Genomic DNA, 15,805 nt, shown 5'->3' on the forward strand with positions numbered 1-15,805 from the left:
AGGTGTCTAGAGGGAGACAGGAGACTGTATGAAGAGAAAAAGGGCTGAGAACAACAGTGGGGGGACAAAGCTTCTGGTGACCGAGGTCATACTGGCTTACTTACTTCAAGGCTTGGGAAACCGCCCACCAACTCTGGTAAATGTGTGATGGAAGCCGCTCATTTGTCTGGGTTCCATCCTTGACCTCAAGAGAGGGCTTGTTTATGGGTCCGTTTCACTGGTAATAAAATAACAGTGATTCTTGCTGCGTCACCACTTGATAAAGAGGTTCTGAGGAGGGGTTAAGTATTGAATTCTCAAAGTTACATGTAATCAAGAACCATAAGCATGAGGAAGGACCGGTGCATCTATAAGTGAGGCAGATTCCTGTAAGGCTGCAATTTTGTTCGTTAATCATCAACACTTACTATTTCTCCCCTGAAAGACAGTCACAGTTATCTTCTTCCAGTCAAAGAACATTAGAGCAGGTGGAAGATAAGACATGCAATTTGACTACACCAATAAGCTCACACAATGAAATAGTATTACCGGAATTGGAGTTTCTGATCTCTAAGCTTTAAAATTAAATGAGATGTGAAAATGCTTTATAAACTGCAAAGGACTATTTAAGTAGGTGTTATCAATAACACTAATCGAGAAGACGCAACAACTGTTAAAATTCATGATGCTGAACATTATTCCATTTTTCTCTTTCCTTTAAGATGACTTATTTGATTTACTAAATGACCCAAAATGAAATTTGAATAAGCCTTCAATTCCAGATCAGTATCTAATCTCAGTAATGGTTTTCACCCTCTGACAACTGGTTAAAAACAATGGGCCTTGAACCGAAAATGGCTTGTGCAAGTTGAAAAACAACCAAGAGTGCACATATGAAAAGTTTCTGTTCCTTAAAGGTTTGAAGGGACAGTTGGTGGTGGCTACCTGTTCCTGGTTTCAAACTATGCTACAAAGCTTTATAATCAAAACAGTATAGTACTGGCACAAAAACAGACACAGATCAATGGAACAGAATAGAGTCCAGAAATAAACCCATGCACCTATGGTCAATTAATCTAGACAAAGGAGGCAAGAATATGCAATGGGGGAAAGACAGTTTCTTCAATAAATTGTGTTGGGAAAACTGGATAGCTACATGCAAAAGAATAGAACTAGACCACTTTCTTACACCATAGACAAAAATAAACTCAGGATGGATTAAAGACTTAAATGTAAGACCTGAAACCTAAAAGAAAACGTAGGCAGTGTACTCTTTGACATTGGTCTTAGCAATATTTTGGGGGTGTCTGTCTCCTCAGGCAAGGGCAACAATAGCAAAAATAAACAAATGAAGGTATATCAAGCTAAAAAGCTTTCACTCAGTGAAGGAAACCATCACAAAACAAAAAGGCAACATACTCAATGGGAGAAACTATTTGCAAATGATATATCTGATAAGGAGTTTGTATTCAAAATATACAAAGAACTCATACAACTAACATGAAAAAAACTAACATTAAAGAAAGGGTAGAAGACCTGAGTAGACATTCTTCCAAAGAAGACAATACAGATGGCCAACAGGCACATGAAAAGATGCTCAGCATCACTAATCATCAGGGAAATGCAAATCAAAACTACAATGAGATATCACCTCACATCTGTCAGGATGGCTATTATCAAAAAGACAACACATAAATATTGGCAAGAATTTGGAGAAAAGGAAACCCTCCTGCACTGTTGGTAGGAATGTAAATTGGTGCAGCCACTATGGAAAACAGTATGGAGAGTCCACAAAAAATTAAAAATAAAACTACCATATGATTCAACAATTCCATTATTCTGGGGTATTGATCCAAAGGAAACGAAAACACGAATTTGAAATTGTATATGCACCCCAATGTTCACTGCAGCATTATTACAATAACCAAGATATAGAAACAACCTAAGTGTCCACCGATAGATGAATGGATAAAGAAGATATGGTAAATATATACAATGTTATATTAGCCATAAAAAGAATGAAATCTTGCCATTTATGACAACATGAATAGACTTAGAGGGCATTATGCTACGTGGAATAAGTCAGACAGAGAAAGATCTATACTGTATGATTTCATTTATATGTGGAATCTAAAAGAAAGTGAACAAATAAAACAGAAACAGACTCATAGATACAGAAACCATACAGGTAGTTGTCAGGGGGGAGGGGTATGGGAAGGTGGACAAAATAGGGAAAGGGGATAAAGAGGTACAAACTTGCAGTTATAAAATAAAGAAGTCACAGAGATGTAACATACAAGATAGGGAATACCGTCAACAATATTGTAATAACTTTGGTGAGAAATGGTAACTGGACTTATCATGGTGATCATTTCATAAAATATAACAATATCGAATCACTATGTTGTACACCTGAAACTCATACTAAGTCAACTGTACTTCAATTTTAAAAGATTTTAAATCACTAATATGTAAATTAGGCAAAGTACTCTAATTGCTTCATTTTGTTACTGTTTGTGTAAAACCACTAGAAACATTTTTAATAGAAGAGATTATTTTACAGTTCTACTACAGATTTTACTTTTTTTACTATTATTCAAGATCAAAGTTTAAATACAGTAACAATAGCATTTACAGAGAAGCATGAACATCATTCTTTGATGATGAAAATGTCTTTGCTGTTAAAGGAACACAATAGGACTTTATGTGATGAAAGTTTACTAGATATTACAGGAAGAGGTTTATAAAATATCCTCATCTCAGCCTGTGATTTCTCTGAAAGCAAGAGAATTACTAAAAGCCCATGTGAAAATACTTCAGCCAAAGTAACATCAGTCTGAAGAAATGTAAGGATTCCAGCATGTGCTACCATCACGCATGTGCTGATGAGAACATACCTACTGAAAAGCACTTTTTAGGGCTCTTATTTGCAGATTTCCATTTCGGAGAGGAGCAAAACAATTTTTGTTTTGGTTTCGATTCGGTTGTGTCATTTTGACAAACCCATTCTTTGATTTTGAAGTTTCATGAACTTTCTCTTGCACTCAGAACTGCTCATGAGTTTTCAACATCTTTTAAATTACACAGAATGTGGATAGACTCCTATCCTGTGAGTTTAATGAAGGAAGGCTTTGGATGGCTTTAAAGCTTGGTTAACTTCACTTGACACAGCCAAATGCTGTGAGTGTTGCTGGGTATATATGGAGTAAGCTAAATGCTTTCTGGAAGGTTTAAGTATTCCTAGGCTGCTAATTAGAGAGATTAAAAGGAACCCTTCAGAGAAATGGTACCTCAAAGGTCAGACCAGAATTGTTTATCAAAGCAAAACAGAAGAAACACTAGGCATCTATATTGTTGATACCAAAAAAAAAGAGGGATTTACTATCTGAATTAGTGATGAATCATTTAATCTGGAAATAACATAAAATGCCTACAATCCAATAAATTTCTATCTAGCTTTGAACAATTTGAAATTTCCAAATTGTATTAATGTTAAACAATAAAGTAAAATTTTGTCTCAGCTCTCATATTCAATTGATGATGTCCCCTTCAGTAACTGTTTCCCCTTCTATCACTACCACTCACCTCCATGATACGGGTTGCAACATAATTTCTAATTCAGTTACTTCCATGTTTGGAATTACAAAAATATTTGTCCATGGAAACAATCTAAAAAACTGCTTTTAGATACTTTCACTAGCCCATAACTAAGCTGATATACCTGAAAGCCTACTGTATTTCACTTAAAAATCAAAAATAGAAGAAGCTAATTTGTGGTAATACAATTGCGCACTATAGAAAAAAATTAGAAAGCGTTGCTTTTTTGCGTTGCCTGGTGGCAACTGGGTTATATGATACTCGCCTTGTGCTCAGTGCACTCTAAGCACCTTGGATACAGACTCATCTAACTCTCCCAGGCCCAGCTAAAATGTTCAGATTCAGAGTGACTCAGTTCGGGAGTGTCCCATCTCAGGGCTGCTGCTCTCTGCAAACCTGTGAAAACATTCAGAATCAACTGAGATAACTCACTTAGCTCTTTTCCCATTATCTGCTAAATGGGAGACAGGAGTAGGCCCAAAGTATTGAGAATGAAGAAAAACTAGCCTAGACTTCACTTTCTCCCTATTTGGGGGTCAAGCATCTGCAGTTAAAACAACTTAGATCTATGTGGAAAGATCTGATGGATGCATCACTAAAGCAAAAAACCAAAGTGCAGAACAAAAATGCTATATTTATGGTGGGGGGGAAATGTCTGTTAATGCATGAACTATCTACAAAGAGATCCAAGAAATGGAACTGTATACCGGTTCGTCTGAGAAAAAGAATTTGGGAGACAGAGGGCAGAATGTGGAGGTGGGAGAGATTTTTCATTGTGTACTTTTTCAAACTGTTTGGATTTTGGTCTCATTTGCAAGCAATATGGTTCCATGCACACACAAAAAAAGCTTTTTTAAGAAGAACCAAATGAAAGAAATCTCCTGAGAGAAAGGTCTCAATGCTTTGATGCCTCAATATTTTTCACATGAGGAGAACTGCAATAAAATTCAGTCTCTCAAGAGAGTGAGCAGAAGGTGAGGAGAAAATTGGAGCCCCCAGAGGCAGGACACCTGGAGGGTGGAGGGAGAGAAGGAGTCATTCTGTCTCGGGCCATTTGTCTGGCCCCTCCTTGGGCAGTTATGGGGAAGTTATGTGGTAGGCAGAATTCTAAGACAGCCCCCAAGATTCCCACCCCGTGGTATACACAGTTTGTAAAATCTCCTCGCCTTGAGTGTGGGCAGAATCCATGAATATGTTAGGATATCTTCCTGTGACCAGGTTTCTAATCAGTTGTCTTTGAATCCAAAGGGAGATTATCCGGTTGGGCCGGACCTAAACATGTGAATCCTTAAAAGGGCTCAGCCCTTCAGGAAGTCAGAGACACATGCCCCTGCTGGCCTGGACGCAAACATCCATGTCAGGAACTGTCTATGGAGACCACACGGCAAGAAACTGTGGTTGACATCTAGGAGCTGAGAGTGTTCCCCAGCCAACAGCTACCAAGAAAATTGGCAACCTTGGTCCTATATATGGAATTCTGCCAACAACCTGAATGGGCCTTGAAAGAGTCCCCCCAGGCCTCACACGAGAACTGCAATGTTCTCAGCTGTAATGTGCCCAGATTTCTGACTGATGAGACCTTGAAATAATAAATGGGTGCTGTTTTTTTTTTTGTTTTCGTATACCAAAGGACCTTTATTACTTTTCCTCTAAATTCTTAAATACTTATAAAATGTCCATGCTCTAGTTATATCATTTTATAGACATTTAAAATGCATCTTCATTTATAGATATTTTCCATTTATTCATAGAACAGATCAGTTAATGGGTGCTGTTTTAAGCTGCTAAATTTGTGGTAATTTTTAGACAACAATAAAACACTAATAAGGTTTTTTGATTAGAGGAGCCCAGTGGATAATGAGAGTCTCCAGTGGATCCTGATCCTGGAATCCCCAGTCACTTATTATGAGAGCTATGTAAGCAGGAAAAGAAGGGCCAGTTTTGGGGGGAGGGATGCATTATTTCTACCTGTCACATATCCTCCAAACCAAGTAACTTAATTTTGCCTTGTTAAATCTAAACTTTGTCATATAGTACTCCTTATTAGTGTAATTTTTAGTAAGAAAAAAAATAAAAACCCAAAACCTCCTCCTCTTTAATATTATATTTAAATATTTACATATCATTTGCTAGTGCTTTTCCATTAATTTTTGGGGGGGGGTTGCACTGGGTGTTAGTTGTGGCAGGCGGGCTCCTTAGTTGCAGCATGCAAACTCTTAGTTATGGGATGCATGTGGGACCTAGTTCCCTGACCAGGGATCGAACCCACGCCCCCTGCATTGAGAGCACAGAGTCTTATCCACTGCGCCACCAGGGAAGTCCCAGTGCTTTTCCATTAATTTTTAAAATCTAATGAATTACTAGCATCCTAACAAATAACAACTTTATACTACTAATGAGGGATTAGACAATATACATTATTTAATTTATAATACAATAATTTCATTTTCTCATAAAATAAAACAAAGTCTTTCCCCAGAAAAATGCCATACCTGGAATAAGTTCTCTTTTTATCCTCCATCTCTGGTTCTTTCTTTGTGCTTATCATCATTGTGCTGACAACTAATTGAAGAAAGTTCCAGAATGACATTCTGGCCATTATGCCCATAGAAGTCTCACTATTCCCTGCTGTTTGTGGCCTTCGTGTTTATTATGTAGTTAGTTATATAATAAAAGGGTTAAGTTGGTCTTGAGATCATATTGCTCCATCACTGAAGACCTTTGAAAAAATGTAACCACCTCCAAAAATAGGCTCCACCTGGATATTTTATTTAATGTAGGCTTAGATTAAAAGATTCTCTTTCTACTCTATTTATCTTACAACGATTTTTAAAATATTTCATCTCCTTTCTACCACTACTCCACTGAATTTGTTCTTATTAAAACTATCCTTGACCTACTTGCCAAGCCAATGGACACTTTTCTATCCTCATCCTTCTCACTTCTCTACATCATTTGGTACTGTTGACCACTCCCACTTTATTGAGATATGACCCAACCACTCTCACCTACCTGGCTTTTAGGAAGGGCTGGCTTCATGAGGGTGTGACCTGAACGGTGGCACAGGGCCCCATACTCAGGGCCTCATGCTTGGCTCTGCTGTCGTCATCTTGAAATTCTTAATAATTTTTGGACAAGAGGTCCCACAGATTATACAGCCAATCCTGTTTTTAGAGCATAATTTTGTTTTGCTTTCTCTGCTGTGATCTACACATTCTTTCCCCATCTCGTTTGTGGCCCCTCTCTTCTGGCATGAATACTGATATTACCACACTTGTTCTTTGTGACTTTTCACATCCTCCCTCGGTAATCTCTAACTACAGTTATTGTTTTTGGACAGCCTCTAAGTCGTTTACCCATACTTCTATGTCTCTCACACAGGCCTGTGAACCTAACTCCTAAATATTTCTTTCTACTTTTTAAAAAAATTTATTTATTTAATTTGTTTATTTTTGGCAGTGTTGGGTCTTCATTACTATGCACGGGCTTTCTCTAGTTGTGGCAAGCGGGGGCTACTCTTCATTGCAGTGCACAGGCTTCTCTTTGTGGTGGCTTCTCTTGTTGCAGAGCACAGGCTCTAGGCACGTGGGCTTCAGTAGTTGTGGCACGCAGGTTTCAGTAGTTGTGTCTCACAGGCTCTAGAGCACAGGCTCAGTAGTTGTGGCGCACGGGCTTAGTTGCTCCGCGGCATGTGGGATCTTCCTGGACCAGGGCTCAAACCTGTGTCCCCTGTATTGAGAGGCAGATTCTTAACCATTGCACCACCAGGGAAGCCGGTGTTTCTTTCTGCTTTTTATTTCTACTGTCATTCTTATTAATTAAGCCCAGTCATCACTGCGGTATAGACCAGTGCAGTAGTCTTCTAACTCAATTTCCTAACTCCAGTCTTGCCTTCTAATCCATCCACTACCATGATTTTCTCCTGGAATAAACCTTGTCCCATAATCCAACCTTCCTACTACAATGAGCATTCTTTCTAAAATAGTTATATGATTTTACCATATTCCTTAAAATTTTCTATGATTCCCCAGTGCTTTCAAGATAAAAGTTCAAACTCCTTAGAATTAAACACAAAGCTCTCATATTATGAGCTAACTCCTATCTTTCCAGGTAATTTCTAGCCATATATCCACCAATCTATCTGTCGCTGTGATTGCATTAAGGGTATTTCTTACATGGTCAGTCTGAATCCATGGCACCAATGTAACACTAGGCACAATATAAATGCTCTAAACGTGTTATTTGAACAAACGAATGATATCAGCTTGTTTTAGCGATTTATAGTCAAGATTAGAAAATAGTCAAACCTAGAAAATAAAAATGAATATGATGGTGCAACCAGTTTTTCTAAGTGATTCATAATATACTTCTTTTATGAGTGTACGTCTCACAATAATTGAGGCTTGCATTATTAGTTTTCCATCTCAAAGAATTTTTATCTTTGAAATCTTTCTAAAGCTCAACATTGTGATCATAAATGAGACATTCTACCTTTGTGTTTCCATGGCTCTGGGAATTCTACCAGAAATCGCTATTGGAGACAGATTCAACTGTTGTCCAGATAGTAGGCAAGATAAATGCCTCATTGCATCCCTCAAATAAGGATGATAAAAGTATCAGTACCCTTTTCTCTCTTTCCATTCCCAAGTATCCAATGCCCTCTTTTAGGCTCTAGAATACTGAATTTCTAACATTTTTGCTTATTTACTCTCAAACAGAATTTTACAAAAACAACCCTCTCACACATTTTTAAGTTGATATCCATCTTTTATCATCACTTTAAATAGTTGCAAAGGATCTAAGTCAGATGTTTAATAACTCTTTTAGATGTACCCAATGGAAATTATATATGCTAGTAATTTGCTGACCCCATCATCCATTTAAAAACACAGGTACAAGTTCTTGTACATGTACAAGTTTAACAACTGGAAAGTTTATATGATTCATCTCCTTTAACTTTTATTTCCTTTCCACTTTCTCCATAGAATTTTCTCCTAATATTAGTAGTTTATATGCTTGAAAGTTATTTTAATCATATTTCTTGGGAATTCCCTGGCGGTCCAGTGGTTAGGACTCCGCACTTTCACTGCTGAGGGCCTGGGTGGGGGAACTAAGATCCTGCAAGCCAAGCAGCCAAAAAAAAAAAAAAAAAGTCATATTTCTTTACAATAGAAACATGTGCATACTAAAATTAAACATTTTTAAATTTCGTTTTTATTTCCTCTGACCATAGACTTTAAGTGTTAACTTTTAAAATACAGAGTTATACATTACAAGGATTATGAATTCATAATAGATTAGAAAGACAAAAATAAATGATATATTCTGGTGAATAACTATTAAACAGAATAAGATTTTATGGAAAATGCATTTCTCAGTGAGACTTATAAGGTTTTCTCTCTTTTTATTATTTAGTTATTTATTTTTCTTTTGTGGTACGCGGGCCTCTCACTGTTGTGGTCTCTCCCGTTGTGGAGCACAGGCTCCAGATGCGCAGGCTCAGCGGCCATGGCCCACCGGCCCAGCCGCTCCGCGGCATGTGGGATCTTCCCCGACCGGGGCACGAACCGGTGTCCCCCACATCAGCAGGCGGACTCTCAACCACTGCGCCACCAGGGAAGCCAGATTTATAAGGTTTGTAAAAATTAGTTCATGGATGAATGTTACTGAAAGCTGGAATAAACCAACCTTCTACAAAAAAAATGCATACAAAGAAAAGAGAAACTCTTTACATAAATAAAAGGAGATAGAAAGAGTTTTGATATACAATTCATTTGGTTATTTGAACTTCTTCTAAGGTCATATATTAAGAATTACATAGTGATCTATCATAAAAAATTTTTTAAGTTGTCTAAATACTGAGTATTTAGTACTTAAAATACTTAGTAGCTGAATACGTAAGTAGTTTCTTTTTCTGTTTTGTTGAGAAGCAGAGTTGGAAACCATCCAGCTTGCCGAAGGATTTGTCACCCACTTATTCGTCATTCAGTTTCTCAGTTTTGGGGAACTATATCAAAAAGGCTTTACCAAGACTTATCAAATTACTACTAATGAAATGTCTTACTCCTTCACTGGAGAGGACACTTCTTTAATCCAGCAGGCTCAGAAAGGACTGAGGAAATTAAAATATTGTTGACGTCAACAACTTTTCCAATAAAATGTTGTTAAACATTTAAATATCTTTTCATGTACTTTTGATATTATTTTGTCAAAATTTGGAGCTGCAGATTTAGATTGAAGGACGATATCCACTATATAACACTAGTTGATAGTCCTCACTGTTAAGCCAATCAGCCCAATGAGATTTTCTATGAGATAAATTCCAACTTCATTTTTTTTTAATTTTTGAATTTTATTTAATTTATTTTTTTATACAGCACGTTCTTATTAGTCATCAATTTTATACACATCAGTGTATACATGTCAATCCCAATTTCATTTTTCAATTCAAAAAACTTGGTAATATAGGTGTCCTTGTAACAATAAGCTCAATTCTGCACACTAATTCTAAAATAGATGGAGCGCCGAATGGTGCTGTAACATGAATTTCTTTTGATAATAGATCACAAACAATGTCATGTTCATTGTTTCTTACTAAGGGTCTCTTTCCTCGGCTCTCAAGGGGACTGGCCCTCCATCCTGACTTAGTCCAAATAAGGAGTTTTCTTGCACTTTCTTTAGAAGAAGGAAATTTTCTGTAGTAATACAACTCCCAGAATACCTTTCACTAAAGCAATTCTAGAACTGCTGAAAGTCCCGGAGTTGAATTACACAATCAAACTGAGACAATAACAGTCTGTGTTTCCTACTTCCTGAAACGGAGGCCGTTTACGAGAAACAGTATATTTCAGGGAGGTTGTGCTATAATTAACTTTTTTCAGAGTTAGATTTGCTAGTTTTATAGTGTATTTCCTCTTCTTCGACATAAAGGTGAGTATCAGCCTTTTAATGACAAAAACTCAGTAGATGTGGGTATAAAAGATGACATAGTTTTTAAGGCAGTATTTTCTTAACTTGTGACCCTGTTTCCACCTGGTGGCCTTCTCTACATTGAAATAACTTTGGAGCTCCAAGAACATTTGCACTTCTGAAAACTCCCCAGAAAGGGAGGGGGAGGGGCGAAGGACCACCTACAGCAGTAAAGTTAGGTTATTAGGAAGAGAAAAGAAACCAGCTTCTTTATTTTTTTTTTGAATATTTTATTTATTTTTGGATGCGTTGAGTCTTCGTTGCTGTGCGCGGGCTTTCTCTAGATGCGGTGAGCGGGGGCTACTCTTCGTTGCGGTGCTCCGGCTTCTCATTGCAGTGGCTTCTCTTGTTGCGGATCACGGGCTCTAGGTGCACGGGCTTAGTAGCTGTGGCTCGCAGGCTTTAGAGCGCAAGCTCAGTAGTTGTGGAGCACGGGCTTAGTTGCCCCACGGCACGTGGGATCTTCGCGGACCAGGGCTCGAACCTGTGTCCCCTGCGTTGGCAGGCGGATTCTTAACCACTATGCCACCAGGGAAGTCCCGAAACCCCTTTCTTTTAAAGGCTTAAATAATGGGTACTTCCCTGGCGGTCCAGTGGTTAAGACTCCGGGCTTCCACTGCAGGGGGCGCAGGTTCCACCCCTGGTCAGGGAACTAAGATCCCCCACGCCGCGCTGGGCGGCCAAAAAAGAAAAAAAAAAAGTTTAAATAATAAAGTCCTCAAGTCATGAGACTTGCTAGAACTGCTGCTAGTGAACATCTGGCTTTATTTATCACTGAACTATGATCTTTGATTACAGGAATTGGGATTACTTATTTGAAAAATTAACCTTGGGACGTTTGCCTGGAGTATATAGGTAGTGATAACAGAAACTGTCACTTTTATCATGGCCTCAATAGTTTTGCCAGGAAACAGATAAGGCTGAAAAATTGCTCTTCTCATTTGGGATGAACCCCGAGGGGAATTCTGGATGTGGAGAAGCATTATGTAGAGAGAAAGTATGAGAAATTTAAATCCTTTGTATTTCTATTCAAAAGAGTCCTTTCATTAACCAATTTTAGCATTTAAAATTAGGGGTCCGGATGACTTTTTAAAGCCGCAGATTAAAACCTTTAGAATTGTTTGGAATTTGCAGGTGGGTGAGGGCGAAAAGAGAGGCAGGATTAGAAGGGAGGGGACTTTATGTCACAACATAATGGCATCCCTGTTTGCTTCTATCTCCCTCTGCCTTTTCTTTTTACTTAGTGCAGCTAGTACTCTTATGAGAAACAATATTTGGTTTTGGTTGGCTGATACTTCATTGTTAAGAACATTTTTAATTCTTCACATGTAATCACTGTTGCTGTACAAGTCTATACATGATGCTTCATCATAGTCTCAAGATTCTGTTGTTTCTCCTCTTTCCTCCTTGACCTCGAATTCAAGTGAACCAAAAAGAGTATTAGTAATTGTACCACAGAAGCTGTGCACCTCTAGGTCTGAGTGGTGTGTCAGCAGATTACATGACTGTACGGTGTGCATTATTTTGGGTAAGGGTGGGTGTAGGTTAATTTACCGCTTGGATAACACAACAGATGTAAACAAAAGCCAAGTCAAGTCTTTATATCCACTGACCAAAATAATTTACTTCTGTCTTCCCACCTCCTTTGTCCAAATCCTGTCAACCTGCAGCCTCAAAAGAAACAAAACACTTTAAATTATTCTAGCAATAATTTACTCTCCACTTCAAATGTCTTTTTGAGTCTGAGATGAATTCTTCAAGTTCTTCCCCCAACAAGACTCCAAAATTTTATAGCATCCACTTGCATGAGTAGAGAGACAATAACTACTTTAAACACTAAAATATTATTTTTTGAAGTTAAAAAAAGCTATATGTAAATTATGATGGATATTATAAAATCTCACATAAAATAATACTGTGTAATGAGCACGCCTGATTTGTTAAGCTGTAACAATCCCCCCTTAAGTGCTATGTGATCTAAGTTTGGGTTTAGAACCTGGAATTTTCCTTAAGAATAAGTGTGTGCATTTCAAAATATTTCTGAAATTCCATGTCTTCTCCCATTCCAAAATTTCACTGATCCCTTTCCCAGAACACAGCACATGTACTATTTTCCTGTCCCTTAATCTTTTGCAGAGAATGACAGCTTTTCAAAATAAAATGTTCATTGTAAATGCTTTTATTTGCTGATATTTTAAGTTCTATGGGTTGAAGAACTTTAACAGGAATGGACACTCAAACTTTTGTTGTAAACTCATTCCATATTTATGGGTTTTTTTAATTTATTTATTTTTGGCTGTGTTGGGTCTTTGTTGCTGCGCGAGGGCCTTTCTCTAGTTGCGGTGAGTGGGGGCTGCTCTTTGTTGTGGTGCGCGGGCTTCTCATTGCCGTGGCTTCTCTCGTTGCGGAGCACAGGCTTTAGGCGCGCGGGCTTCAGTAGTTGCAGCGCGTGGGCTCAGTAGTTGTGGCTCACAGGCTCTAGAGCACAGGCTCAGTAGTTGTGGTGCACGGTCTTAGTTGCTCCGCAGCATGTGGGATCTTCCCAGACCAGGGATCGAATCCGTGTCCCCTGCATTGGCAGGCGGATACTCAACCACTGCACCACCAGGGAGGCCCCATATTTATGTTTATTGTATTTGTTGCCGCTCTATATGGGGGACTCTGTTTCTTGTTATTGACAGTGACATCTATTTTCTCAGGATGTGATTTGCTCTGTTTATAGAGTTCAGTGGAGTAGATGAATTTAAAAGTAAGAATATTATCTGATGCTATCATTCTTCTATGTCTGAAAAACAGAAAGAGATGATCATAGCTTAAATATCAGTTACATATTAATATCATTTGCCCAAAGTATGGTATACAAATTAATGATTTTAGGTGTCACATATCCAAACTGAAAATTTGAGTTGTGCTTAGTTTAATGTGCATTAAAAATATAATTAGCTTTTAAAATGTATGATTTCATGGATATTATTGCCTAGAAAGATGTTAAGTAAAAAGAAAGTGAGCCACTTTACTATTGATTTTAAGGAAATGATTAAATAACTACTATTACAGATAATATGCAGATATGGTCAAGATTGTGAAAGTGGCATGTAAATGGCTAAAATTTTGGAAATACTGCTGTAATGTGTTTGAGAAGTGGATATTTTCCGAACCAGTGCAATATCTTTGAACTTCACTGGTCCTTGGTGACAGAGCTCAACTGATAATACAATCTGTTGAAATTCCTAATTATAGACGTACAAAATATAGATAGATAGAGAAATGCTTTATCAAACTTTTATCAGACCTGCAATCCTCATGAATTGTCATAAAATCAAAGAGATGTAGCTAATATTTTTTGAAATAAGAATCATAGAGAGGGTGAATTATCCCAGAGTAAGCATTGTAGCTCCATTTTGCTGGTTTCATTGAGATACCATTATCTCTGAAGTGGGGTTCAGGTTGGGGCTGAAGGGTGGGAGTTGGGGAGAGCATCATCTAGGTCCAGGGCCATTAACATAACATGGTATGTGCCAGTGACCATTAAAATGGTCATACTGGCAGTTTCTTTTTGGGAATTCATTCTAGGGAGGAAATAATTCTACATTAAATCCCGTGGAGACCACGTAGCTCCTATGCTAGCAGACCAGGCCGGCACTGATCTTCAGTTACTTGCTGCTGAATTTTGAGAGGTGGAAATAGCATTACAGAATCGTAGAGTTGGAAAGGACTTTAGAGACCTTAGCAACACGCCTAATTTTATTTAAAAAATTTTTTTTCTTTTCTTAACATTAAAAAAAAATGATTTTGTATTGGAGTATAGTTGATTTACAATATTTTGTTAGTTTCAGGTGTACAGCAAAGTGATTTAGTTATACATACACTTATATCTATTCTTTTTCAGATTCTTTTCTCATATAGGATATTACAGAGTATTGAGTAGGTCCCTGTTGATTAACTATTTTATATATAGTAGTGTATATATGTTAATCCCAACCTCCTAATTTATCCCTCCCCCCACCTTTCCCCTTTGGTAATCATAAGTTTGTTTTCTAAGTCTGTGAGTCTGTTTCTGTTTTATAAATAAGTTCATTTGTATAATTTTTTAGATTCCACGTGTAAGTGATATCATACAATATTTATCTTTCTCTGATTTACTTCACTTAGTATGATAATCTCTAAAACCCCCCTAATTTTAGAGGTGAGTAAATTGAGGTCTAGCAGGGAAAGGTGATTCGCCTAAATTCATACAACTGGTTTGTGACAGAGCCAGAATTAGAACCCAGGTATCCTAATGCGTGATGAATAGAAAGAGCCTGGGAGCAAGAGACTTACTGTGTGGTTGGGATCCAACGTGAAGTGAACAGATCACAGAGTTCAGGGAATTCATGAACAGGCAGTATCTAAAAGTCTAAGAAGCCATGAAAGCAGGTCTCTCTCCTACTCACCATAAATGACAATCTGTTCACCAATGCTGAATAAAGATAGTTAATAATAAGTATCCATTATTCATTAATGCATATTTATTGAGCATATTCTGTACAGTAGTCCCCCTTTATCTATGATTTTGCTTTCCATGGTTTTAGTTACTCTCCATCCGGAAATATTAAATGAAAATTTTCAGAAGTAAACAATTCCTAAATTTTAAATTGCCCACCCTTCTGAGTAGCGTGATGAAATCTCGCGCTGTCTGGCTGGGGCGTGAAGAGCGTGGATCTTCTGTTTGTGGAGTGTGGCCGCCCATTAGTCATCTAGCGGCCATCTTGGTTATCAGTCCGACGGTGGCGGTATGTGATAGGCAGGCGCTGCGTTCAAGTCACCATGATTTTACTGAACCGTGGCCCTAAAAAGCCAGAGTAGTGGGCTTCCCTGGTGGCGCAGTGGTTGAGAGTCCGCCTGCCGATGCAGGGGACACGGGTTCGTGCCCCGGTCCAGGAGGATCCCACATGCCGCGGAGCGGCTGGGCCCGTGAGCCATGGCCGCTGAGCCTGCGCGTCCGGAGCCTGTGCTCCGCAACAGGAGAGGCCACAACAGTGAGAGGCCCGCGTAACACAAAAAAGAAAAAAAAAAGCCAGAGTAGTGATACTGGCAATTCGGATATGGCAAAGAGAAGCTCTAAAGTGCTTTCTCTAAGTGAAAAGGTGAAGTTCTCAAATTAATAAGGAAAGGAAAAAAAGTCGTACGCTGAATTTGCTAAGATCTAAGGTAAGGACGAATCTTCTGTTCGTGAAATTGTAAAGAAAGAAAGTGAAATTTGTGCTAGTTTTGCTGTCAC

Source organism: Phocoena phocoena, chromosome 5 (assembly GCF_963924675.1).
Source record: "Phocoena phocoena chromosome 5, mPhoPho1.1, whole genome shotgun sequence".
Taxonomy (NCBI): Eukaryota; Metazoa; Chordata; class Mammalia; order Artiodactyla; family Phocoenidae; genus Phocoena; species Phocoena phocoena.